This window comes from Mustela erminea, chromosome 1, assembly GCF_009829155.1.
Source record: "Mustela erminea isolate mMusErm1 chromosome 1, mMusErm1.Pri, whole genome shotgun sequence".
Taxonomy (NCBI): domain Eukaryota; kingdom Metazoa; phylum Chordata; class Mammalia; order Carnivora; family Mustelidae; genus Mustela; species Mustela erminea.
Window position 1 is genome coordinate 52,571,876 of NC_045614.1, and position 27,449 is coordinate 52,599,324.

General features: G+C 46.8%; 1 protein-coding gene across 2 annotated transcripts in view; it reads right to left on the bottom strand.

Annotated features, from left to right (window-relative positions):
- The window catches only part of ATP2B2 (ATPase plasma membrane Ca2+ transporting 2), a 366,154-nt gene extending 339,565 nt beyond the window's left edge, over positions 1-26,589 (bottom strand). For both annotated transcript variants that reach the window (XM_032327044.1, XM_032327037.1), the window contains exon 1: positions 26,429-26,589. The gene's annotated coding sequence lies outside the window, so the exon portion shown is untranslated. The remainder of the gene's footprint in view (positions 1-26,428) is intronic.
- Between the last annotated feature and the right edge of the window lie 860 nt (positions 26,590-27,449).

A 27,449-nucleotide genomic window follows, 5' to 3' on the forward strand; every position in this document is an offset into this window, starting at 1 on the left:
TTTCTGGTTTGTTCCTTGCTGGAACTCAGCACCTAGAAGAGTGCCCGACACCGAGTAGGTGCACAACATCATTAGCTGAATGAATCAATGAATGGTATCAGTTATGTTATCCTGTTAAATTCTGATCTGCATCTTAAAAATGAAACCTTGACTATCCTCTGGCACCACAGACATCTATCTCCAGCCACCAACCTGCTCTGTGGTCCTCAGGGAGAACACGGACCCTTTTGGGGGTCACAACTTTGCCAACTAAAATGCAGCAGCACATGGACTGGCCTCAGTTTCCACTTGTTGCAGGCTTAGGTGAGGGGCGAGTCAGGTTATAGGGGTTGTCACAGACCAGTGTAGCTATCTGTCCCCATGAGATTTCCCCTTTTAATGAGCCTTAAAGTGACCCTCATTCTTTGTGGGGCTCAGATCAGATTTTGCTGGGGTGCATGGCCATGAGACCCAGCTCTGGCCCTCACTAGCGGTGTAACCTTGCACAGACTGTCCACTTCTTGATACCTTAGTGTTCTCAATGAGAAAGTGAGGACCATAATTTGTGACTGGGGTGACAGCCCTTTTAGGTCCCACTCCATGGCCCACAAATGGAAGTACCCTGGTGAGTATGCTAATGTTTCTCCATGATTAGTAGAAAGTTTTTCCCACATTCTTCCACAACGAGCTCCTTGGAACATACAAGTTACCTGGAGAGCAGAGAGCACTCTCAGAACTTGCCTGAGGCTGACATTCTGCAGGAGGGATGTCCCAGTCAGCTGATTCCTAATTTCCTTATCCTTCCCTGAGTGGCCATATTCCCAGGCTAGGTCCCATGCTGGCAGTCCAGAGACCCCAGGTCATTTGTACCTACAGCCCCTATAACACAATGGCAATCTCTCCACTGTAGGCAGGGACACCTCCCCATTTCCAAGGCACTGTCACATCTCATGCACCCTTACTAATCCTCAGTTTGGGAAGCAGGCATGTCTCCCTATTTCACATACAGGGAGATTCATGTACAAAAGAATGAAGGGTCCGACTTACTCACTCACTGCCCTGCCACACAGATATTCATGAGGCACCTGCTAGGTGCAGACACTGTGCTTGGTCCTCAAGCTACAAATACAAGAACAACCTAAATAGCAACTGGTAACATTTATTAAGCACCTGCTACCTGGCAACAATTATTAGGCACCTACCATATTTAAATGTATTAATTCACATAATCTTTACAACCACACCCTGAGAGGCAGGTGCTATTTTTATGCTCATTTAACAGAGAGAGAAGCCTCAGGGCTTATCAAGGTTAAGGAATTTGCCCAAAGTCATACTGTTAGTAAACAGAGGAACCAGGATCCAAACATACAGTCTGGCTTCGAAGCCTACAAATTTAACTATTCTGTTAATCTGGTCCTTGCCTTTGAGACTTTGCAGGTCAGTATGGAGCATTTATGATCTCCAGGTACACAGTAGGGGCTCAACAAGTGTTTTCTAGGTGAATGGATGATTGGCAATGTAAGGTGATCAGAAATGCCTAAAGCAGTCAGGGAAGTCTTCCTGGAGGAGGAGGCAGTGGTGCTAGATCATGAGAAATGAGTAGGAGTTCTTCAGGACTCTATATCCATATTCTCTGTCCTTTTCACAAGTAACACTGATTGTATAATGAACAGAGACTGATGAAAAGGGACCTCAGCAGTCTGAGGTTCCCATCCCTGCCTTGCAAAGTTCTGCCATGAAGGATTTTCCATCTACCTCTACTACCAGGTCTGAACTCCTCTTTGGCCTACATCCGACAGCAAGTTCTGAGCACGGAATCCCACGTAAATGCAGGTGTTGCCTTAGAAGGTAGGGAGGGCTCCAAGATCAAAAGCTAACATGGGAAACGTGAATCAGGGAGGTGCAGAAACAGATACTGGCTAAGAACATGAGTTTGGGGATGATAGACTTGGTTCAAATTCCAGCTTCCCCATTAACTGGCTGTGTGACCTCAAATAAGTTACTGTAACTCTGTGTCTCAGTTTCTTTGCCTATAAAATGATGATACCTACCTAGTAGGGCTGTGATGTGATTAAGTCAGTAGATGTAAAGTATTTACAAAGCACCATGGGAAATGCTCAGTAAATTCAGCCTATCTTTTAAATTAATATTTGAAACTTGAGAGCTTTCTGGGAAGACAGAGCAGCTGCATGAAAGTTTGTGAAGAGGATGAACTCTGGACGGGGTGGAGAATGTCCCTGTGGACTCTCAGTATAAGGACTTCTGACCAGGGCAGAAACAGGGCCAGGTGGGCAATTTGAGCCAATAAACCCAAGAAACGAAAGAAATTCCAGAATCCTCCATATGTAGTCTGGTCTGTCTACAGAAGGACTGAGGAAGAAGGCTGCACAGGTCAGTCTGTAAGCCCAATGGCTTCTGACAGGACAACCACAGGATACCTGGCAGGAAGCAGTCCTGCAACTATAGTGACAATTGGAATGTGAGATGGACCTGTCTGTTCTCTGTATGTGCATAGTTCATAGACTGCAGGGCGTAGACTGTAGACTGCTAAGTGTTGAGCACATATTAGCTCTCTGTGGAATCTAATATGCTAAAAGATGGGGGTACAAAATGAATGCAGTTACTAATAATGATTAAACACATTCCCAGTGAGTCTTTGCTGTATGCACTTCACCTCCATTATCTCATTTGACCTTCACAACATCCATGCCAGATAGGTACTATTATTGGGTCCATTTTATAGATGAGAGAACTGAGACTCCAACAAGTTGATCCACTAAGGGGTAGTTCTGGGATTAGAATCCAGGTTTGTGTGGTTGCAGGGCATGTGCTCTTAACCACATTTTGTAATCCCAAGGGTGAATCAGAGAAAGTAGCTCAGGCAGGGGACACACGGTAAGATAGTACTCCTGAATTATAATAGTAGAAAATGCCCCTGGAAGATGGGAATGAGTGTCCGTGTTAAAAGAACTTTGTGGACTGCCCATGACTTCATGCGGAATAGCAGTGAGGTGATAAAGTGGTTGAATAATACAAAATCCAACCTTAAGATTCTCTGCACCTCAGAGCAGTCCTCAGGAGGAACACAGGACTGGTTCCTTCTGGGCTGCAACCACTGAGAACATCACTGCCAACACCATCTTCAAGACTGGTGGAGAATAAGCCAAGCAAAGTAGGTCTCCCTACTTTATTTCTCATTTTGACCCAAAGCCTTATCAATTGATTTATAATCTTTATTAGACTGCCCCACTGACATGGTGCGCTTTTCAAAACCTCTCTGCCCTTGATGTGAACATCTACTGTCAGCCATGCCCCAATCTCCAGCACAGAATGGTCTCTTCCCAATCCCATGGGGCTTTGGGTGAAGCTGTCAATCCTGCTCCTCCCCTGGCCAATCATGGTAGCCCATCCTTCTGTCTACAGCGACTGGTCTAAGAGGAAGGCACATAACCCAAGCTGGGCCAATCCCAGTCCAGGCATGAGATTTGCTTTCTGCACAGGGATGAGAGAAGTCTGTTTTTGTGTAAGTATGTGAACTGACTATAAGAACCACATCTGCCAGAACTGCTTGTGACCATCTAATCTACCATGGGGGCAAATCCCTGAGAATGAAGCCAACACTGGAGGTGGAGCTGAAAGACGAAAGGAAAACTGAGCCTTCATAATGGGATTTGAGACCCTGGATTCAGCTGTGCCTGTGCCGCCACCTCTGTGCTTTGCAGCTGTGTGAATCAATACATTCATTTTTAGCTTAAACTAATTGGTGTTGCGATTTGGCCACTGGCAACTGAAAGACTTCTGTTAAATACCACTCTCAAAGGATTCATCAATTAACTGTCTCATGCAACAGTGATCTACTTATACCCATTTTGGGCCTGACACTGATACACTATCTGCCTAAATGAAAATTAGGATGAAGATTTATCACCTCAGGGTGTTTGGGGTAATGGGACCTGGGCTCTGAGGCAGGCTCTAAAGACAAGTGTCCACCATGCCTGGGTCCGGTCCAGCTCTTAGGAGCAGGTTTGTGACAATCATAACCACAGCAGGGATCACACTAGCAAGGAAAGCTAATCAAGTGTGTGGCAACAAGTTCCAATAGTGATCACTGCCAACTAAGTGTCACAAAGGTTTGTGCCACTTACTTGGGACAATGACAAAATCAAGATGATGGTTGGATTTCAGCTGTTGTGAGTTCATTCTGGAAGACAGTCAGCATGAGGCTTTGGGTCAGAGAGAAAAGGGGAAGTGAAGTTAAGCCGGAGAGAGCATGAAGGTTCACACTTCCAAAGGAATTTACCAGAAGCTAAGAATCACTTAAGACAAGGTAACAGACTCTCTAAATCCAGATCACCCATGATGTTCTGCGACTCTAAGGTTTCTCTCTTAGAGCCCACCTTCTTATCTGTAAAGTGGGTGTATTAATTCCCTACCATCTAATCCTCAGGGTTTTTGCCAGGATCAGACAAAATGCCTTATAAATGGCAAGGACCAAAGCTTGCTTTCCAGTGTACGCAGGTACCAAACGGAAGGACTAAAATCTGTCCTGTGGAGTCAGACCAGTAAGTGTGCTTGCCATGGCCAGACAAGGGGTGAAGAGGTACAGAACAAAACAGATTATCTTCAAGAAGGTGGCTGAGCAAGCAGAGCACAGCTGTGGGTTTTGTAGAAATGACTCTTGGAAAGCAAGTACTTGCACACATCCCGTGGAGATTCTAGCTGAGGTGCCTCACTTCACTGTGAGATTGCTAGACCTCAGTTAAAGGCATCATCACCTGTCTGAGAGAGAAAGAAAGGGTGTGTGTGGCCACATTCACCTCTGCTCAGGGTCACATGGATCCAAGGCAGCCAGTAGGGTTCACTATCTGCCTACCTCACAGTGTGTCCTGGGGCTGCTCCTGCTCAGAGGGGGCACGTTTTCCTAATGCGCCCAAAGGTGCCCTGCAGTCTAATGGTGGACGTGCGCGTGAACAAATAGGTACAGGAATGCATACACACACGAGAGCAGCAGGGACCTCTGTGTGAAAGGATATGATGGACAAATCTTTGGCAACTTGGGGCCCCTGGGTGGCTCAGTGGGTTAAAGCCTCTGCCTTCGGCTCAGGTCATGATCCTGGGTCCTGGGATTGAGCCCCGCATCGGGCTCTCTGCTCAGCAGGGAGCCTGCTTACTCCTCTCTCTCTGCCTGCCTCTCTGTCTACTTGTGATCTCTGTCAAATAAATAAATAAAATCTTAAAAAAAAAATCTTTGGCAACTAGAATTCTTATTCTTCACTAATTTGTTTTCTAAGCCCCAGTACAAAGACTTCCCATTTCTAAAATTAAATTTTTTCAAGATTTTATTTATTTAAGAGAGAGTCGTGAAGGAAGGGCAGAGGGAGAGGGAGAAGCAGACTCCTCACTGAGCAGGGAGCTCAGGACTCCATCCCAGGACCCCAGGATCATGACCTGAGCTGTAGGCAGATGCTTAACTGACTGAGCCACCCAGGTGCCCCAAATTACTTTTTATATGACATCTGGATTTTTCACCCAAACACACTAAAGGACAACCTTCAAACATCCGTTTTGAGCAGAAGTAACTTTATTTTAACAAGCGACTCATTCTCCTCTCATGGCTAAAGTATACAATGCTAAATCTGTCTTTTCCGCCTTCCTCTGTCCCTCATCTTCCTCTCCTCCCTTTTGATTCCCACTGACCTGGAACCTCATGATTGTCCCCATTTGAACCATGTAGGATGGGAACTTAAATCTGTGTAAACAGAGTGAGAGGTCGATGCCTCTGTGATAAAAGCCAGTCTGGCACATACTGTTCTCCACAGAAAAGCACCAAGAGACCAGTCAAACTCTCTAACTGGTTTTCTCACAGTAATGTTAGGCAAGGAGAGAATAGGCACTGTGTCCTGGAACCTCCACGAGCCTCTGTGATGAGTGTCTCAGCGGAATAGAACCACTTCTGTATTTTATTTTTTTAAAGATTTTATTTATTTATTTGACAGACAGAGATCACAAGTAGGCAGAGAGGGAGGCAGAGAGAGAGGAGGAAGCAGGCTCCCTGCTGAGCCGAGAGCCCGATGCGGGGCTCAATCCCAGGACCTGGGATCATGACCTGAGCTGAAGGCAGAGGCTTTAACCCACTGAGCCACCCAGGGGTCCCCACTTCTGTATTTTAAAGGGAGCAATTATTAACTAAGCACTCATGACGGTCCTGTGCTTACCACATTCTCAGTAAACCTCCACAACAACCCTATTTCACAGATAAGAAAACTGAGACCACCTCTTAAACAGTAGTTTCTCTGTCCTCGGAAAGATAAAACTAAGAACAAAGGAAGTTAGGTGCAATTCAGCATCTAGCTCTGGAACACTGGGTGGAAGTGGTATGTGGTGCCCATGCCACCTACCACATTCGTTTCCCAGGTGCAGAGAATGTGGCCCAAACAGGAGGCTGAAGTGGTGGAGAGGCACAGCTTTGAGGGCTGGAGCCCTGTCTTCTGAAAGCACAGGGGGCACTGAGAACCTAGGGCTGAGGCTGACTCTCTTATGCATGGCCCTAAGTGGTGGTAGAGAGAAGCCGCTTCTACACGGAAGCCTCCCTAATACACATATGCCCTAAGAAAGGAAGAGCGTGCATTTGGAGAATCCATTCTGCCTCTTAGGGGGGCCTTGGGTTGATTATTAACCTCTCTGTACCCCAGTCTCCTCACATATAAAATGGGAACAATACAAATACCTTCCTCAAAGTGTTGCTGTTGAGGATCAAGTAGGACAAATTGTAAAATACTTAGCACATTATGTGGTGCATACCAAGTTCTCAAGTATTTCTGACTTGTATTATGTTGGTGGGCTGAAGAGTGCTCTTAATGCCTCTGTTCCAAAACGAATGAAATAGAAGATGCTGTGCCAGTGGCATTTCAGGTCAACACTTCTCTCCAGTTTTAGAGCTTCTGGGAACTACTTTAGAGGAAATTTGCTCTTATAAGACTTTTCAGTCTTAGTGAAAAAAACAAAGAGTTGGGTGATAAAATGATGAAAATTAAAAGGGTCACTGGGACTCAAGACATCTGCTGGTTATTAGTTAAGTGGCTTTAGAGATATTAATAATGGTCAGCTGCTAATATTTACTGACTACATCCTATGTTCCAGGCACTTGTTATGATTTGTATATTCACACGCGTGCACATGCACGTGCATACACACACACACACACATATACTCATTATCATTATTCCTGTCATATATTCATTAAATTCTCGCCACAAACCCTGTGAGGAAGGTATCAGGTGTTTTTCCTATTTACTTTTCCAGCCTCTGTTTCTCCAGTTGTGAGGAAGGCCAGAGCACCTTGGCCCACCTCATAGGGTTATCAAGAATATGTAAAAGACAAGATATGTGACGTTCTAGAAAAAAATGAGAGCTGTTCCCTGCTGCAAGATGTCAGCCAGTCTTGTCAGCCAGTCTCTGTGGATCTCCAGCCACAGAGAGGGCCCCAGTGGCTGACTCTGGGTCTGGGAAGGACACCCCAATCCCCAGATGTGGCACGTGCCTCTAGTGAACCCGCCATCCATAGCATGTTGTCTTGAGAGCACAAATCAAGAATAATGGGCATGTCTTACTTTTCAACACCTTCCTGTGTGTCCTTTGCCTCAAATTCCTACTGTTCAAGATCAGAAGGAAAAACATTTTGTTCAGAAATTAGTCTGAGTCCACTTCGGCTATAGATTTGTCCCTGATGCTAAATGCTAAATGACCCAAGTCCTCCAACAGAGCCACCAGAGAAAGGAAATTCACTCTCAGAGGGGGGACAGAGTTAAGGCAAACAGACTTCCAGCATGATTTATCACTTTCCAGGTCACCTATGGCCGGCCAGCAGAAGCAGCCAAACCAGCAAAGTCATGCTGCAAAATCTGCAAAGTGCTTACTCACAAATATGAAGTCCATTAATTTACCCTGGGCACTGGATGGTCAAGATGGAAACCTTAACTTGACTGAGGATGGAAATGCAGTAATGAGAATAGGGGATGCACCCCAGAAAGTGTCAGGGTGGTCTTCAGTTGAAAAAGGCAAAGGGAAGGGATCATGAAAGTCTTTCCTTTCACTGCTCTGATGTGGAAACCGCTTGGGTCACACTCATGCTGTCATTACCTTGTATGAGGGGCTGGGAAGGAGGGCAGATCCATGAGGGATCCACTTGGGCTGTGTATGAATATCAGGTTTGAAGGTGCAAGACCATCTACCATTGGTTAGCATTATCCAGCTAAAGGGGTTACTTGGGCCTTCCTGCAGATCTAGGTAAGAAACAAAGCCTTGAGTTATCTAGTGCACATCTCAATATATTCTACTAAATCCATCACCCTTGAGCTTCCCTTGCAGTAGCTCCTGGGCTGGGGTGGGAGGAAAGGGTAGGCTTTGGCAAGAGTCAGGACTAGGACTGAGAATGGCCTTTGCCATTATGAACTCAGGGGAAGCCACCTCACTGCACTTCAATTTTCTCATTTGTGCAATGCCAACAGTAATGTCTATCTCACAGAATTCTTAGTAACATTAAATAAGATAAACCCTTTCCACAATAAGATAACTCAGTGATAAATAAGATTTCCCAGACTGAAAGATGCCCTGGGCCAGTAAAATTAAAATGTGAAACAAAACCGACCAATCCAACAAAGAAGAAAACCATTAGATGACTCAATCTAGTGCTGCCAAATGCAAAACACTAAAAATGTCCTTCTGGCCTCAGCATCATAGAAGAAAGGCCATTTTAGCACAGAAAAAGTAGGAAAGTATAATCTCAGGACAAAAGGCCTCCTTTCTCCTTAGTTTTATAGAAAACTCCCCACCAGCTCCCTGCTTGCCTCAGATCAGAGAACCCTGCTGCAGACCAGCATTCTCATGCAGTTGCTGGGAAACCACTAAGATGATGTACTCGGCACATGGAGGGAGCCTGGCGGATATTAGTGCCCTGCCTTATTTGTCACACTCTGCCTTGCTTTTAAGGTATTTACTGCACATCATCCACCCTGTGGTGGGCTTTGTATGGGCAGGACCCAGATGCTCTACAGAGTAGGTGCTCAGTGAGGGTGGGGCAAAAAGAAGGAAGAGCATTCTAGACAGAGCAGAAGGCCAGTCCCAGAGATGAGCAGAGATCAAAACTGAATGGAGGGAGGCCAATACACCCATACACACCAATCCATTCCTGCCACCCTCTACCCCACAGCATACAGAAGATTCTGTCCTCATGTTACAGAACAGAAACAAGGCTCTGGGGACAAACTGCAACAATGGTGTTCATGTCAAAAGAATATGAGTCTTCATTTTCAAAGGGCAAAGCGGAAGAGGGACTGGGAGGGAGCTAAGTCATAGCTATGACTTTGTTCACCATCCAAGATTGACCAAAAAGAGGATACACTCCTGCTTTAAGAGGTTCCTTTAAGATCAATAGGAGGTACAACATCCAATCCACACAGTGAGGCACTGTTACTGTGGAACATTGTGCCATCATCCTCTTAACAGCTGACATTTGCTAAGCCCTCACTTGCACCAGTATAAACTAAAAGAGGGAGGGAGGGATGGATGGAGAAATGAATGGATGGATGGATGGGTGGGTGGATGGATGGAAGGAAGGAAGGAAAGAAGGAAGTAAGTTGAAATGGATGGATGTATAAATGGATGATGCTAGAGACAGATAAACAGACATGGAAATGTATCATCATCTCTTAATCTCAAACTTACTACTCCTTCAATTTTACAGGAAACAAAGTCTTCTGAAGTTTGTCACTCACTCTAGTCACTCACTCAATCTGTTAGGTGACTTTACATTCCCTCCCTTTTGATGATTACACTGTGTGAGGCAGACGTGTACAACTTTTCTTAGAACAACTCCAGAGATAGAGATGTGGCCTTGGTGGGGCCCAGGTTTCCCCTGCATATAGTAACAGCACTGTACAGAGAGAAAGAGAAAGGCAGCAAAATCGACTTCTGGAAGAAAGTCTTTCACTTCATTATGGGAAAGGTCATGGTCTGATAATTCTCACCTGCATATGAATTAAAATATGTCCAAACCCATTTTAGAAAAGATTTGGATCAAGTTTTTAAAATTCAATCCATAATCACGTATTAAGTAACTCTTTATTCACTGGTGAATCCCAAATACCTAGTACAGCATCTGACATACAGTAGGTCCTCTGGATACTTATGGAATTTTCTGGATCTTTATGGAATTTTCTACTTCCTGAAGGCTGACTCAGGGTCTTTGATTCTTCCTAACCAGATGCTTTCAAGTCAAAATGGGAATTTTTTTTTAAAACAAGAATGGAATCAGCACAAACCTTGGGGGTAAGTTCTGGTCAAGCTATTTGCAGTAAACTAAATTTGCAGAAGGCTCCTTAGCTTCTTGGAGACTTAGGGTCTCATCTGTCAAATGGGAATAGAGATATCTCTTATTATAGGACTGTTCATGAATAACCACACAATAGATCATGCCTTGAAGGAAAGCATTCCAGGCTCTGATACCATAAGGTGGGATCCGAGGGCACCAACCATTAAGCCACTCTCTCCTCTCTCTCCTCGTAGGTTTCCATGCCCCATATTCCTGAGCAGCTGTGGGAGGACCAAACCAGCAACTTCATGTGGCCAGGAGAGGGCCTGGGCCCCTTCACTGCTTCCAGTTGTATGGTTCTCTAGTTCCACCGTCAAGATAGCACTATAGGGCCCTGGGGCTTCACCCTGACAGCCTGTGTGATTAGCATCCAGCTCACAGTTATTTTTTCTGGTCCTCCACACCTGTCTACCTGGGGCCTGATACAGTCAAACAGCAAGAGGGGAAGTGCTCAGGTTTATCCATGAAAATGAACTGCTGCTTTTCAGAGAAACCCACTAAATATAGGTCCCCTTCCATGATGCATGGGCCCAGCACCAAAGGCCAGCACCGGAAGTCACCAGCAGGTTCCCACAGTTTCCAAGTGACTGCACTTAGGAGATACTCAGCATACATCTGAAAATCAATTAATATTATATTTCCATTCCTCTATCCCAAACCTGGACTCAGAATGATGGAGATTTTCCATCCTTCTATGCCTCAAGTACATGAGCCCAGAAATGTTAAATTCCCCAGGGTCACACAGCAGCTCACACCCAAACCTTGATACCCCAAGATCACAGTCTTCCTATGAAGACTGGGAGGGTAATCGTTTTCCATATATATATATGGGGTCTGCCATCAATGATGGGGTTACAGGTGTTGGGAACTTTTCCATGCAGTGTCTCCCTTAATCTCCAACAGCGCTACTTCCTCATCTTCATGTCACAGTTGAGAAAACGGAAGTCCAGAGAAGTCAAGTGAGAAAAAGTGGAGAAGGCAAGACTTGAGCTCTGGCATTCTGACCTGAGTGTATTATATTGGTTGGTTCCACAAAGGTTTTGATGAATCCTATTAAAGTCAGAAAGAGAGAGAGTAAGAATCAGTTTTCACAGTTTTTTTTTTTTATTAATTCAAAATCTGCAGATTTTTACAAGACATACAAACTTGAGGAGCTTGGAGTTGGCAAGCTAACAAAAACCAAGCCAGCGTGATTTTGATTTGTGCTCCAAGAGCGGACAGAGTTAACAGACAGATGCAGGCATTAGGATCTGCTTTGGCGGAGGGAGCCTAAAATAGCTGCTGTCCTATTCCTTGCCTCTCTCTCCAGCAGTCATTCATTAATTTCTGCTTTGTGGGCGCCAAGGCTCACTGGCTACAGACAAGTCATCTGGCCTTGCAGCCTTTTTCTGCAGCAGGGTAATAAATGTTTGCAAGGACCTAGCAGGAAATGGATGAGGGGACATGTCGAGGTCATGATCATAGCTTCTGGTTGCCCACAGTCCAGGGGGAATCCCAGAATCTGGAATGACTCCCTCCATGACCCCAAGAGTATCTTCATGCTACATCATCTTAGCCAGCATTTGGAAGGATGGTTTGTGGTCCTCTGATGGGGATAGCAAGGCTTCACAGAGACTTATGTGCTGTGGACCCTAAGGATGCAGGTTTCTAGGGAACACTAAATGAACTGTGTGCCTGCTTCTTTACTCTGAGGATGGTGATGGGTCAAAGCCACATGGCCAGGACCAATCACAGGCTCACACCAGGCCCTCAAGACATATTTAGTGAATGAACGAATGAGTGAGTGAATGAGTAAACTGTTTTGAGTCTTGGTTTCCTTGCTGGTTAAGCCATCCTACCACAGAAACTCTCCTGTGGGTTAAAGATGAACTCGTATTTTCTCTTACTTTAAAAGCTAAGTGTTGTACAAGTGGTTCCCTGTGATTGGAAATTCAGCACTTGCCTTAAAAAAAATCTCAGCTCATATCAACTCAGCCAATAGTCCCCAAGGGTCTGTTCTGTGTTCTGTTCTAAGCCACACTCAGGGGTTGCCGAGATGAAGACACACAGAGGGCTGCAGGAGCTCTGCATCTGAGAGGGAGATGCCTTCCCCATGGATCCCAGGACACACGGTAGATTCCCTAAGGGACCAAGTGGGGAGCAGAGAGACAAGAAAACACATACTAGCCCCCTGTGGCACTCCGCAGGTTCCAGGGAATTTCTCTCTGTCCCACAACAGATTGATCTGCTCCCAGCCATCTATCACTGGGTGCCCAAACATTGACACGCAGGGCTGGGGCCTGAGATCAGACAGAAATTGTTATGAACATCTATTTTTCTCCAAACAGGACTGATAGGAGGATTAAATGAGACAAGGCAGACAGGTGTTTCTGACATGCTGCCTCATGAACCACAAAACAGTGAAATCACTACACAACCAATACCAGTGTGAACAGGTAAGACCTAAGCCTTGATGATTGTGGCTTCTCAGGGTTGGACCCTGAGAACCCCACATGAGCACTGGTGATGACAAAGTTGAAAGAAAAATATGTGGTATCCTCAAGGTCAAGGATATTCAGTCAACATTCAGTCAACAGCTCTCTTGGGGAGTAAAGCCATCACTGGGCTTTTGAGTAATCTGTGCTGCCATTGGGCAACCAACAAATGGGTACAATTCACTCTTTCCTTCCAGATATCTAAGTGCCTCCCAAGGGCCAGGTCTGCTCTAGGGTGGGGGCACTGCAAGGAACAAAATAGCCACAACTCCCTGCCCTCGGGGACCCAATATTCTAGGGAGCTGGGCTGGCTTAAAAGTCAGCAAAGTGTACAGTGAAGGTTGGTCCTTCATTTATTTGATCGTGGTTCTTCATTCTCTTTTTACATAAACACCTGAATCTGCTTCTTGCTCTTTTCCCCAGGTGATATGCTCTGGGGACAGAACCTTATTAGTACACAGAGATATGGGTCTACCTCCTCTGTTTCTGTTTCTGTTGCAATGGAATTCCTTGGTGTAGCTACTCTGTGGTTTATTTAACCAGCCCCCTGTTTTGGGACAATCGCTAGAACGTGAACCCCATATGAGCAAGGACTTGGACTCTTTTGTTCATGGTTTTGTCCCTAGAGCCTGGCATAGTGCTTGGCACACAGTAGGCACTCAATGAATGATTATTAGGTAAAAGAATACATTTGGGTTGTTACCAGGTTGTTTCCAATGCTTTGGTATCAAATAGTGTCAGTGACCATCTGCATAAGATTCCTGGGGCAGGTGACAATGTCTCTATGACAGACACGAGCAATAGTGTTCATTTGCAAGGCCAGGGAGTCTAGGTATTTATTTTTAACTTTTTGTTTGGAAATGATTATAGATTCACAGGAGGTTGCAAGGAAATGTGCAAGGAAGTCCCAGGGTCCCTTCCCCCAGCCTCCCCCAAAGTCAGCATCCTGCATAAATCAAGTACAATATCAAAACCAAGAAATGGGCATTGGTACCCTCCACAGAGCTTATTCAGATCATACCGGTTACACACACCCTTGTCCAAACACCCTCGTGTAGCTCTATGCCATTTTATGACATGTATCCCTATGTAAACACCACCAACACCAAGATACTCACTGTCCCATCACAAGACCCCCTTCTTCCCCTCTTTACGGCTACGAGCCCCTCTCCTTACCCCCAACCCCTGACAACGACTAACCCCTGCTCCATCTCTATGTCATTTCACTAATGGTCTCGTGCACTATGTATGCTTGGGGGACTGGCCTTTTCCACTCCTTCAGGCTCATTCATCTGGCTGAGTGTATTGACAGTTCATTCCTTTTCACTGCTGAGTCGTAATCCATGAGCTGGTTACATACCACTGTGTATGTAACTCTCACATGCATTTTTAATTCTTTTTTTTTTTAATTTTATTTATTTATTTGACAGACAGAGACCACAAGTAGGCAGAGAGGCAGGCAGAGAGGAGGAAGCAGGCTCCCTGCGGAGCAGAGAGCTCGATGCGGGGCTCGATCCCAGGACCCTGGGATCATGACCTGAGCCGAAGGCAGAGGCTTTAACCCACTGAGCCACCCAGGTGCCCCTGCATTTTTAATTCTAACAGATACTGCAGAATTATGCCCTTGATGGTCCAGGGCATGGAAACTGCTCAGCAATGACTATGGCATCTATTTCCCCCTTTTTCTTGCTAATACTTCAGAACGTCAAACGTTTTCCTGCATCTCATGAGTGAAAACTGACCTCTCTTTGTTTGGGGGGCATCCATTTTTCTGATTCCACAGATAGGACTCTTGTGGAAAACTCTTTGCACAGTAAGGGGTTCCTGGGGGCCAGGTAGACTTTGGGAGGGAGGGTTACTCACTGTGACAGCCCTAGAGGCCAACACTGGTGCTGATGGTGGTGTAAACTGAAGGCATTGTGGGCCCCAGTTAAAAGTCTAAGTGAAAACCCTTTCCAGGGTGCCTTTGCCATCAAGAAGTGCCAACATATTTCCTCACTCCTTGAATTTGGGGCAACCTTGTGACTTGCCTCAGCCAAGAGAATGTGCTGGAAGTGACACTACACCAATCCCAGACTAAGATCTCAAGAATCCTGGTGTGCTTCTGCTCTCTGACATTGCCATGTGAACAAACCCAGGAGAGCTCCTAGAGGACAAGACACTGTGTGGAGGAGAGATGAGCTATCCCTAGGCCAGCCCAGAGTCTGCCGACCACCACACGCGAAAGAGCCCACCAGGATCAACAAAGTCCCCTATATAACCAACGGCAGACCACAGATATGGGAGGAAACCCAGCCAGGACCTGAAGAACTATCCAGATGTCCTGTGGATTTTCCGGCAAGAGTATGAATTTACTGCTCTAAGGCACCAAGTTTTGGGCAGTTTGTTAGGTAGTAACAGCTAACTGATACAGAAGTGCAAGAAGAAAGTCTCCAGCCAGACAAAGCTGCCCGGGCTCGGTGACAACTGTGCAAGATGGATTTGAAGGAGTCTCTGGCAAATGAAGTCTCAGATATCTCTGTTCCAATATACAGAAGTCCCAGACAAGTTCCCCCGCTCAATCCGCGGCCCTCAGCCACCCACTCCGAGTAAGCAACTTTAACAACTTCTGTCAAAGACAGCTCCCATCTTAATGTGGCAGTGGGTGAGAAACCCAAAGTGGCAAAGATGCCCCCTCCCCAGCCTCACCCTCAGAGACAGGGGGGTTGCAGTTAAAAATATCCCCTCCTCTCAAACATGGAAACTGTCCAGGGTCAGCCTCCCACACACTTCCACTCGATTTCTGACTCTGGTTATAAAACCTTGTGCCTAAAAATAGATTTCAAGGGGATTTCATAGACATGTTCTCAGGCATAATTGCAGTGTTCCTGCAAACTTCGGAGCAATTCAATTTTAGTCTTTGAACACACACTCTTCAAAGCCCAGCCCCCAGGTATTAAGCATCAGGAAGAGCCGTGATTGATTCCTCTCCCTCTGATTCTCCCACAAGGAGGGCAGGTGTCAGCTGCAGCTCTTCCCAGTGCACTCCTGCTTCATTTGGTTTTAGTCATTCATCCATGTGCCCACCTCCAAATTGCCCAGCCCAGGGTTTGCACACCTGCCTAGTCCTTGCTGTCTGCCTGGCCTCTGGCTCCTCCTTGCTCTTCCTTCTATCCTCGGACCTTCCCTTCCTTTGCTTCCCCAGCACAGAGTCAGTCCCAGACGCCCCCTCACTCCTTTCTGATCCCATTTGTCATCGCAGCCTCCCCCTTCTACTTCACACATGTGCAGAATTTAGAATGAGGGAAGATGCTAGAATCAACTGGCTCAACCTTCTTAGTTTACAGATGAACCCTGGAGAGCCAGGATGATGGGAGGGCTGAAGTCAAGGTCAAGCGTGGAGGCAGTGACCAAGCAGAAGTAGAACCCAGGGCCCCTACACTGAGGAAGTCACCTCTAGCTCTGGTTATAACGTTACCCACCAACTTCTAAACAACAGCAACAATACTGATAATGAAAAATACACGTATTAAATTCTTATTGTATGCCAGGCACTGGACATACATTTAATTATCAACATTTTATAGATGGAGAAACTGAGGTATAGAGAAGTGAGGTGTCCTGCCCAAGGTCATAGTTATTAACTGGAAGATCAAGGATCTGAAGTCAGGTTTAATGCCAAAGGCTACGGCTCCTCAAGCCTGCCCTGAATCCTGTTATATACACCTCTTCTATTGGGATGTTCACCTGCATTTTCACTGCACCACACATTTTCTAGGCCCTCCTGTCAGTTTTTAGGCTCCCGATCCTGTTCACTCCACTGCCTGCTGGTCCTCAGTGGGCCTCCTTTGGCCATCATGGCCCCTTTGCAGAAGGGAGCCAGTTTTTCACAATGGGTTTGCTTTCTTAGACCAACTCCACTACCTCCTGGCTCTACCGTTGGGCAAGCAACCTCACGCAACCTCTGAGCCTTAGCTTCCCTGTCTACAAAATGCAGGAGAGAATGGACCACCTCATGGAGGCACGGGAAAGCTAAGACAAAAAATCCAAGTAGGATGACCTGCACATAGTAGGTCCTCAAGAATGAGTCCCCTTCAGGCCTAGTCAATGCTTTCCCTGCCTCAAATCCATCATACTCCCATCCATTCTCTGAGTACACAAGTGTTTTTCTCCACTACCCACTTCTACCTTTCATAGTATCTGGTTCCTAACGGTCCTCATCCTACTTCTCTGGGCACCTATGGAGGCATTTATCTCCCATGGCATATTCAGTCTGTGCCAGAGTCCAGGCCCTAATTCCACATCGTTTTTTAGGTTCAAGTGTCTTCTCCACAACTGCACTACAATATCTTTGAGGGCAAAGCTGTTGTCCAAAATACCAAACCCAGAGCACTGGCATTCATTCATTCCACCAATATCTTCCTCAATATCTACCATGTTCCAAGCCCTGTGCTAGCTTGCAAAGGGCACCGGAAGGGATAACCCCAACCCCCTGTCCTCTCACAGCTTCCAGCCTAGTGGGGAGCCAGGATAGTGAGGGCACAGTTGGGCAGACTCTGAGGGCTGCCTCCCAAGGGGCCATTCCCTCCTCTGCCTGGCAGAGCTCTGACTATGCCCTCAATTGACAGCTTCAGAGCTAAGTCCTGGCCCTTTTAAGCTTTTGGTCCCATGCTCTTGGCTATGACTGGTTTAGGCTTGGCTATGTGACCCAATTCTAGCCAAAGAGACATAAGAGGACGTCGGCAGGGGACTTCCTGGGAAAGAATTCCTACCGGATAAAGAAGTGCAGAGATGCCTCCTGTCTTTCATCTCCCAGGCTCTGTGACACCAGCAGGGAATGCTCCCACTAAGGGAGCTCCTCCTGGCTGAGGACTGCGGTAGGGGAAAAAGACAGACTGTGGGCTACTGTGGTATGGATGAGCCCTGGAATTACCCACCTGCAGAGCTTTAGATTAGGTGAGATAAGAAAGGGTCTTACTGTTTGCGAGTGGAGTCACGAATCCAAGTCATTGAAACCAAAAGCCAACTCCCTGGTTCAGCAGTTAACACACAATAGTTCATGCTCTGGGGTGGGGTGGGTGGGGCACCCTGAGGAAAAGTTTCACAAAGAAGTCACATTTGACCAGTCTTCCTTTTCAAAAGGGAGAAAGAGTTGGCCAGGTCGGAGGAGTTGGCACCTGCAAATTCTGAAAGGATGTGTGCAAAGGAAAGGTCTGGAGCCCACACACTATAAATGAAGACAAAGCTCCTTTTGCCACATCCTCTCCAGGCCTCACTTTGCTCCTCTGTAAAATGGGGCAGAGACCTTCCTCACAAGGTGTTGGGGAGGCTTGAGTGGGACTGTGCTCAAAAGTGCTCAGTATTTGCCTGAGGGATGGCCGTATCTAAAGCTGGCCTCCCTCCAAATTTCCAGCAGTGCTGTAATCCCGCTTTCATCTCTCCCTTCAACCTTTTGTAGGCTGCCCTTAAGTTAGAAATGATTTCTCTATCTGAATGTACCACAGTTCTCTTCTCTTCTTTCATTCTGGACAGTTTCACCTAATTCAGTGACTCCATTCAGGAATTCATCCTTAGGAGATGCCTGGCTGCGTGCCCAGGGGTCCACACACCAGAACGTTTATCATGATGTTGCCTATAATAGCAAAATTCTGGACACAACCCGAGTGCCAATCAGGAAGGGATCTAGTAAATAAATTATGACAGGGCCACTTATAAAAGATGAAGCAGAGATAAATTTATTGATATTTAAGATGTCCATATTCTATTATTGAATGAGATAGGTATAAAAAAAACAACACTGTTTACATATCATTCATAGCAAAGACATTTGGCAAAATATTAGCAGAGATTAGCTCTTTTTAATGGAATTTTACTTATGTTTTACTTCCCTTTTTTTTTTTTTAAGATTTTATGGATTTATTTGAAAGAGAGAGAGAGAGTGCAAGTGAGCATAAGCAGGGGGAGAGGCAGAGGGAGAGGGAGAATCCCCCAATGTGGGGTCGATCTCGGGACCCTAGGATCATGACCTGAACTGAAAGTAGACACTAACAGAATGAGCCACCAGGCACCCCTATGTTTTACTTTCTTTATGCTTTTCAATATCACTCGCATTTTCTATAATCATTATGTAACATGTCTATAATCCATCAGTAAAATCTATTTTTATTTTGAAAGCAAAAAAGAAAAAAAATAGAATTGAAGCTAAGATCTACCTTCTTTGGGCAATCTCACCTAAAGTCATGTGTGACAGGACTGGAGTATTTATGCTAGTTCTGCTAATTGGGAACCCACTCCATGGCACCTCTGCTTGGACATTGGCTGGTGTGGTGAGTTCACTATTATGCCAGGCCCAGCTCATATAACTAGAGACTTCTCTCTCTTTGAAAAAGAATCTCACTCTTAGTCCTAATGCTGCCTTCTGTGCCTCACAGAACAAGCCTGATGCTTCCCTCTTCCCCCATGCACTTGTCACACTCCACCCCAGCCATTTATTAAATGACATGATTTCCTGGGGGATGTCCCATTTCTAGGCAGAGCATGAATAAAGACCTAGAGATAGGCAAGCACCTGTGCAAGCATGCCATGAACTTGTCCAGATGAGCATGGGGGCCCATGTGGCGTCAGATAAGGCCAGGGTGAAATTGGAAAGGTCCATATATGCCATGTTAAGGAGACTAGCCCTCACCTCCGAGGGCATGGTTCTCACAAGTTTTGTATTCATAACACCTTCATATACTAAAAATTTGGCATCACACTTGAAGGAATTAAAGGACTCAAAAATACCTCCAAATAAATAGTGATTATTTCAACTTGTTCCCCACCTGTATCAGTCAGGATGCGCCAGGTTATGTTGCAGTAACAAATAAGCCCAAAATGCCAGTGCTAAAAGCATGGTCTTCTCACTGATGCTATATGCACATTATGGGTTGGTTTGGGACTCTATATCATTCTCATTCAGAAATCGGATTAAGGGAGGCCACATCTCCATGCTGTTTCAATTGCCAAGGGAGAAACACAGGAAAGTGGCCAACAGTGTGCTGCTTATTAGAGCTTCCACCCAGAAATGTCACTTTTTCTCAAAATTCATTGGCCAAAGAATTCCAAAATTCTATGACACACAGCCATAACTGATATCAAAATAGGCAAGGAAATTTACTATGTACCTAGAGAGTACAGAGCTGGAAATATTTATCACTAATGACTAATGAAATTGCTATATTAAAAAGACGAGGGGGCAGAGAAAGAGGGGGAGGATGAAGAAGGCAAGGGAGGGGGATATTTTATGATCCAGGCTTTTTGCTAAACACTCTACAAATCCCAACTCTTAAACCAATCCAATGCACTACTTTTATTTTCTCTCTTTCACTGCTAATGGAACTGAGGCACAGAGAAGTTGAGTGACTTGCCCAAAGTCACACAGGTGGAAAGAGGTTCATCCAGAATTTGTTCCTAGGTACTCTTAACCACCATTACATTACTGAACAAATAGTCAACTGTGAATCAGTGCCAATAAAAACATTCAGTTATTTCAGAATTCAGCTGGTTGCCCTTTGTACGGATTTGCTGAGAACTTTCCAGGCCTCATGTTCTTATCTACTCCTGATGGCAACGTTTGGGAGATTCATTCAATGTGGTATCTATCCAATGTCAGTTTATTGCACAATGTGCCTCTTATATCCCACCTACATGTTGGACCCTCTCTACACCCCAGCATCTCATGACCCACCCCCCCAACCCTGCACTATGTTATGACTACTGAATGTTCATCTCAACAATTCATTTCTTCAAACAGCATCAGAAGCATATTTTTCAAGTTTCTTACATAATGACGGCCCACCTGTGAGTTTTAGTCGACTGTAATCACTGCTGGGCAAGATGCCCTCATCTTAGGCTTTTGTTGTTGCTGTCAGGGGGTGGTGACTATTTGGGTTGTATAAGAAATCCATTCATCCAACACACATTTATTAACCATCCACTATGTAATCAGAAAGTACAGTGACATTTGGGCAACAGACGCTGGGGTAGAGGCCTTTGAGCACTGCCTCCCTCCCAGGGCATAACACATCACTGCTCTCCAACATCCTGGCCCCATGAAACCAGGAAAGATCCATTAAGAACATCTCCACACCAACAGGCTTCCTGCTACCCAGCAGATGTCATCCAGTGAGGGCAGCTGGGAACTAGAAACACGGGGGCTGGGTTTGTGATGTGGCTTCATCAATGAGTAACCACCTTATGGGGAAAGGAAGCTGATATTTATCAAGCCATATTATAGGTTTCCTGTGAAGATGGAAAGATAGAGAGATAGGTGAAAAGTGCTCTCTAAATGATATGATGATGACGAGAGCAGCGATCACTGCCAACAAGAAAGTACCTACTGTGTGCTAGGCACTGTTCCAGGAACTTGACTGGTCTTAATTCTTGTCATTCATCACAAATTCCCAATAGTAGGTGCTCTTAGTATCCTGTTCTGTATATGAGGAAACAGAGGTTGTTGAAGCCACTCATCCAGGATCACACAGATGTGATCAAGAAGTGACAGCACCAGGACTCTAAGCTCAGCAGGTTGGCTCAAATGTTAGATGCTCTTGTGTACACTTGGACTATTTTCTCTCTAAATGTGGACTGGACAGCTGTTGCTTTCCTCTTTTTGATTCCTCAGTACTAGTCTGAACTTTAGGGGGAAAGGAGAGTGCATTCTCACCCGAAATCCTAAATATTAACTCTATACTTGGTTCATTGTCATTGTGCATTGAATTGTGTCCTCCCAAGAGACATGGTGGAGTCCTAACCCCTGGTACCTGTGAATGAGACCTTATTTAGAAATAAGGTCTTTGTAGATGTAATCAACTTTAGATGGGGTCATACTCAATGAGGATGGGGCCTATTCCTAGTCAAGTATCCTTATGAGGGGAGAAAGATTTGGAAATAGAGACAGACAGAGGAAAGACGGCTGTGTAAAGAGAGAGGCAGAAATTGGAGTGATATAGTTACAAGCTGAAGAACAGTAATGATTGTCTGATTCCATCAGAAGCTGGGAAGAGGCAAGGAAGGATTCTTCTCCACAGGTTTTACTGGCCCTGACGATACCTTGATTTTAGACTACCAGCCTCCAGACCTGAGAGACTATAAATCTGTTTGTTTTAAGCATACTAGTTTGTGGTATTTTGTTTTGGCAATTCTAGGAAACTGATACAATCATGTGTTGAGCATCTCCTGTGTTCCAGACATACTGGGAATAGGACATTAAAAGAGACAGGAACTCAGACTTCAACACGTTCACACTCTGGTGGGTCTGGCTTATATAGAACTCTGCGCTAGAGGAAAAAAAAAAAAAAAAGCAAAAAAAACCCAAAAACAATAACTAAGTAGTGGTTTGAATAGCAGGAGACATGAATTCTAGGTCGAGTTCAGCTGCTTTAAAATGCTGTGTGGCCTTGAAAAAGTTGCTTTCCTTCTCTGGACTTACCTTTTCACTTTTTCTATAAACCAAGGAGTTGGCCCAGTTACTTCTCAAGGGGTATCCTTGCTTTAAAGTTCTATGACCTGCTGGGGTGAGGACAACCAGGAAGGGGCAGGGAAAGCATGGGCAGCCTCCCATACTCCTCGCACCACCCTCTTTATGGAGCTCCAGCACTCCGGGGCCCCAGAGCCAACCCTAAATCTGTTTACCCTGGCTTGCCTGTTCCTTCCTATGGAAATCACAGTAAAGTCTCCTGTCCATTTTTTCTTCCTGACTCCCTCTGCCTGCTCACAGAACCTGGTGCTTCCTTTGTGGTGTGGTAAGGCCCTTCCTCTTGGGAGCTGTAACAAGCTCTCTTTTCAATGGCCATTGCTTCCAATCTATTGGCCTCACCATACCTACATCCTAATAAACCTATATTTAAAAATAAGGACAGTATCATCTATCTCATAGGAGTGTAATGAAATTTAAAGATTAAATATGGGAAAACGGTCTCTCTCACACAGCATCAGGCAAATGGCAGGAAGCTTTCAAAATGTTATTTTCTTTTCCCTCTCCCTATCCATATTCTTTCCCCTATGCCTTCCTACTCCCATATCTCTCTCCCTCTCAGGATTGGCTACATAGTTTGTGGGACTCAGGGCAAAATAAAAATGTGGGGTCTTCTGTTCCAAAAGTATTAAGAATTTTAATATGGTGACCACAGAGCATTAAATCCAGTGTGGGGGCCCTTTTCAACACAGGACTCTGTGACTGCCTAAGTCAGGTGCCCATGAAGCTGGCCCCGTGTCTTCCGCCTTTCCAACCTTCAAGTTCCCTTTTGCTTCTCAAATCTCTCTAGCCTGATTTTCCAATCCCAAAGCCCCAATATTGACTCCCCACTTTTTTTGTTCTCTACTAACAGATCAAATTTTTAGATACCATAAAGTTTTAATAATTCCGCTTCATTGTGAAGGGAAGAAAGGAGGCCATTATAAATTAACGAAAGTCTGAGAAATAAGACATTACTAAAGAAAAGCTGTTTTATTGCCCTCCGATTTATATAGTGACAGAGGTGACATGGAGAGGAAGGAAGAGTGGAAGAAGTTGAAGCCTTTTGGATTTGATGTGGCAAATAGAAAAGATTTCACTTATAACCTGTGATAAGCATATTCCCATTTTGCAAGAGATGCTACTAAAAACTGTCTCTTTTAAGTAGGTTGATATTTTTCTTGCTGACAATTATTTTGCTTGCAGAGAACTTTCTGATGCTACAGATGCTGGTAAATTTCTTCTGCAGTGATCCTATATAACAAAATGATTTCCCTGACCTTGCAGGCAATCTATAGCATAGATCGGGTTATAGACAGTTCTTATCAAAGGGAAATCCAGTCCAGCAAATTCTCTCTGCTCCCTTCCTCTAGGATGGTCACATCTTCAGAGCAACCTTCAAAGAGGCAGAGCTCATCCCGGGCCACACTACAACACTCCTTGACTTAATCTTCACTGGCTGCTGCCATGTTTCAGACTTAACTACTGTCTTATCATAACTGGATCCAGACCTATTTTGGGGTGGCATCCCCCAACAGCGCACACACCCCACATCTCCAAGCATTACCAATCTGGGCCTGAACTGCCCTCCCCCCAACCTGCACAGTCTGCCAAAATCCTAACTCATGTTTCATGGTTCAGCTCAAAGGTCCTCTCCTCTGGGAAGCTGCCTCTGACATTTCCAGGCAGAATCTGTGTGTCCGTCTGCCCCCGCGGCAAGTCTATTAGAGCCTTTGTGTTCCTGACTCACAGTCATCTATACACCTCTTTCAGGGGGGACAGGGGTTGCCTTTGGGTCCTGCGTCTGGGCCATCTCTGAAGAGGCCGGGCAGCCCAGCAGCCAAGCAACAGAGGAGGTCCCCGCTCCAATGCCAACCAGCAGCAGGCAGATGGGAACACCAGCTTCACAGCAGTGTGAGGTTTCGATCAGAGGATAACCCAAAAGTGCTTAGCACAGAGCCTACAAAAAGCAAGCTCAAAAAATATTAACAGTTCTCCCTGAACACTGGCATATAAATATGAGATCACAGAATGGCTCCACATCCTGGTTTGGCTGGAAAGTCCTGATTTATGCCTGTGGTCCTGGAGTTATTATTAATAATGCCCTCTCCCTTTCTCAAAAGTGTTTCAGGTTGGATGACAATTTATACGGCCACCTTTGACAGTTAGGACTAGGTCTACTTTAGTTACCCGTGTGTCTCTGCCACATAAGCAGTGCTTAGTACTTGTTAAGTACTTAATAAAAATGTATCAAATTAATCTGTCTCCCATGCCTAGCAAGTGCCTGGCACCTGGTAGGAGCTTTATAACTGCTAGACATGGCTGATTTCTCTGCATTTCTAAGCATCTTTTGACCCAGAGAAAACATGAAGCAAGGCTCAGTGAGTGAGTGCATGAATGAATGAATGAATGAATGAACGAACGAACGAACACACTCCCTCCCTTCTCCTCTATTGCCAGTAGGACATCTGGGGGAAGGAATTACATCTTACAGAGGTAAGAAGAAGACTGGGTCAGATGGAGGAGGTCAGGATGATGGTCTTCCCTCGAGACAGTGGCGAGGGGGTTTCTCTTCCTGGGGTTGCATCAGGTCCCTGTTTCCATTTCCCAGCTAGAAACTAGGGATTGATGTCCCCCATACACGCAGCAGGAAACCACAACCAGTGCGTCCAGTGGGCTCTTGAGTGTGCCGAAGATACTTGCCTCCACCAAACATTGCAAATAAATTACAGGTGCTCAGGGTTCCACCAGGTGCTGCCTACCAGCAGCTGACATGGCCACAGGGGAGAAGTCACCTAAATCTAGGTGCCAGAAGTAGAAAGAAGAGAACGGGAATTACTTCTGCCTTTCTAGGCTCGGAAAGGAAATTTCACACGTTGGTAGCCAAAAATATTTGGATACAGACCATGCACCATACATGATGAAAAGAACTTCACGAACATTAACTCAGCCATCAGAACAGCCCTATGAAGTAGTTACTCCCATTTTACACATGGGAAGTGAGTCAGGTAGGGGAAATGACTTGCCAGAGGTCACACAGCCAGTAAGACAGTGTCCAGAGCTCAAATCGCATGGAAGTCAGGGGTAGAAACTGAACAGGAGTCCTCTCCATCCCTCCCCTACCCAATATAAGAAAGCCCAGTTCTTGTTCCTCCTGGTCTGGCTGTGTGACCTTGGGCCTGGCTCAACCTCTCTGAGCCTCACTTCCCTTTTCCAAGGCTCATGTTCTAGAAGGTTAGGATATACTCCATTTCCAGAATATCTGCTCTTCCTGAGACCACAGGCTCCAGGGTGATCAAAGCCTGGGTGAGTCCAGGCATCCAAGAACATACTGATCCACCATGGAGGCTGGGGTGGGGGGATACCTCCTCCACCCATTTTCGGAAGGAGCCCCTACAGCTGGGCTAAAAAATTAAGAGGCATATCTGAGAGCCCAACTGAGTGTGGGGCTTCAGAGCTCTTGTAACACCAGCTGGGGTACTGCCGGCCGGCAGCTTCTGTTTGGAGAAGGGCTGCGGGAAGGGTGAGGGAAGCCAGAAAAATGCGAGAAGAGAGCTGCAGAGAGCACCTGGTGGAGGGTCCTCCTGCACTTTGGCTCTTAGAAGCTAGGACAGAAACCGCCTTTGGCGGGGGTAGAAGCCCCCAGCCCAGGGTCAACGTCCATAGCTCTGGTCATTTTCCCAGCCTTCAGGAATCTGGGCCTGGAGAAAGGGGGGCCCCTATACCGGGGGACGCCAGGCGTTGAAGTCAGAGCCAGCTGAGAAGGAGGAAATGGGGGGGAGGTTGCAGCGCTCTAGACGCCCCCAGCTTCAGGGCTGTTCTGAGCCCGGAAAGTTTGCGCGCGGCAGGCGCGCGGTGCGCCCCCTCCCAGCGCCCGCAGGCGCCGGGTCCGCAGGCGCCCACCCCGGCCCGCCCCGCCCGCCGCTCCGTGCCCGCTCAAGGTCACTGCTGACAAGGCGCCTGCCTCCGCGAAGCTAGGGGACCCAGAACGCGCTCCGGCTTAAGCTCAGACTCTGGCCCGCCGGGGGTTCCTGGGGTCGAGCGCGTTTGGAAAGGAAGCAGGCTGGAAGGGAGATAGAGACCGAAGGAGAGGGGAGGAGGCCCAGAGCCCGGGCCCGGCCGCCCCTGCCTCACCTGCGCCGGCTCCGCGAGCAAGATGCTGCCGCTGCCGCTGCCGCTGCCGCCGCCTCTGGTGCGCGCCCGGCCCGGCCCGGCCCCGCTGCGGCTGCGGCTTCTCTGCCGCGGCTGCCCCGCGCTTGCCTCGCCCCGAGGCCCCGCCACCGCCCGCCTGCCTCCCTCCCTCCGCCGCCGCCTCTGCCACCGCTGCACTGCGCTCTGCCCGCCTCCCTCCCTTCCTCCCTCCCTCCCCTCCCCGCTCCCTCCTCCCCCGCGCGCTCCCCCTCGGCCCTCCCCAAACTCCGCACGGAAAGCGCCCCGCGGGACCCAGAGCGCGCCGTCCCGCCCGCGCCCTCCTGCACGCGCACGTGCGGGTCGGCCTCGTAAGGGGGAGGGGTCTGCAGCCTCTCCGTGGGTGCTGTCTCCAGGTACCTCTAGGGCAACAGCCCCTTATTCTGCCTCATCCCCACCGTTAGCTTGCCCCTTGGAGGGACCCCTCCCATCCTTCTCCCCCCAGGGGTCAGGATGTCCCAAGCCTCCCCTGCACAACTGAAACCTGTGGTTGGGGTCACACAATTTTGGGTGAATTGAGGTGTGGAGCTGGCATCTGAAGAGACCTAGCTTTAGGGGAGAGGGCTGGCTGGACCAATCCTAGGGAGTTTAGGTGGAGGGCACTCACACCTTGAGAAAGGACTTGGGTAGGGCAAGGGCACCTGTTGGGCCCAAGCCTCTGGCCTCTCAGGCCTAAGGCCTGGAGGAGACCAGGAAGAGGCCCTGCCTGAGGAGAAAGGCGAAAACCCCAGGCACACACTGAAAGCACCTCCTCAAAGCAGGCTTCCCCTCCTTGGCTCAGGCCCCAGGTCGCTGAAAAGCTTAGCTCTACCAGGAAGCTTGGCCACCTGACTCCAGCGCCTTGGTCTGCTCCATGCCATCAATTAATCATGCCCGCTTGCTTATTTATTTATTGGCTTTATAAAAAGCCAAATGCACTGCTCAAAGGAAGATAGAAGATGGGCTCCCATGGGGGTGGGGGGCAGGG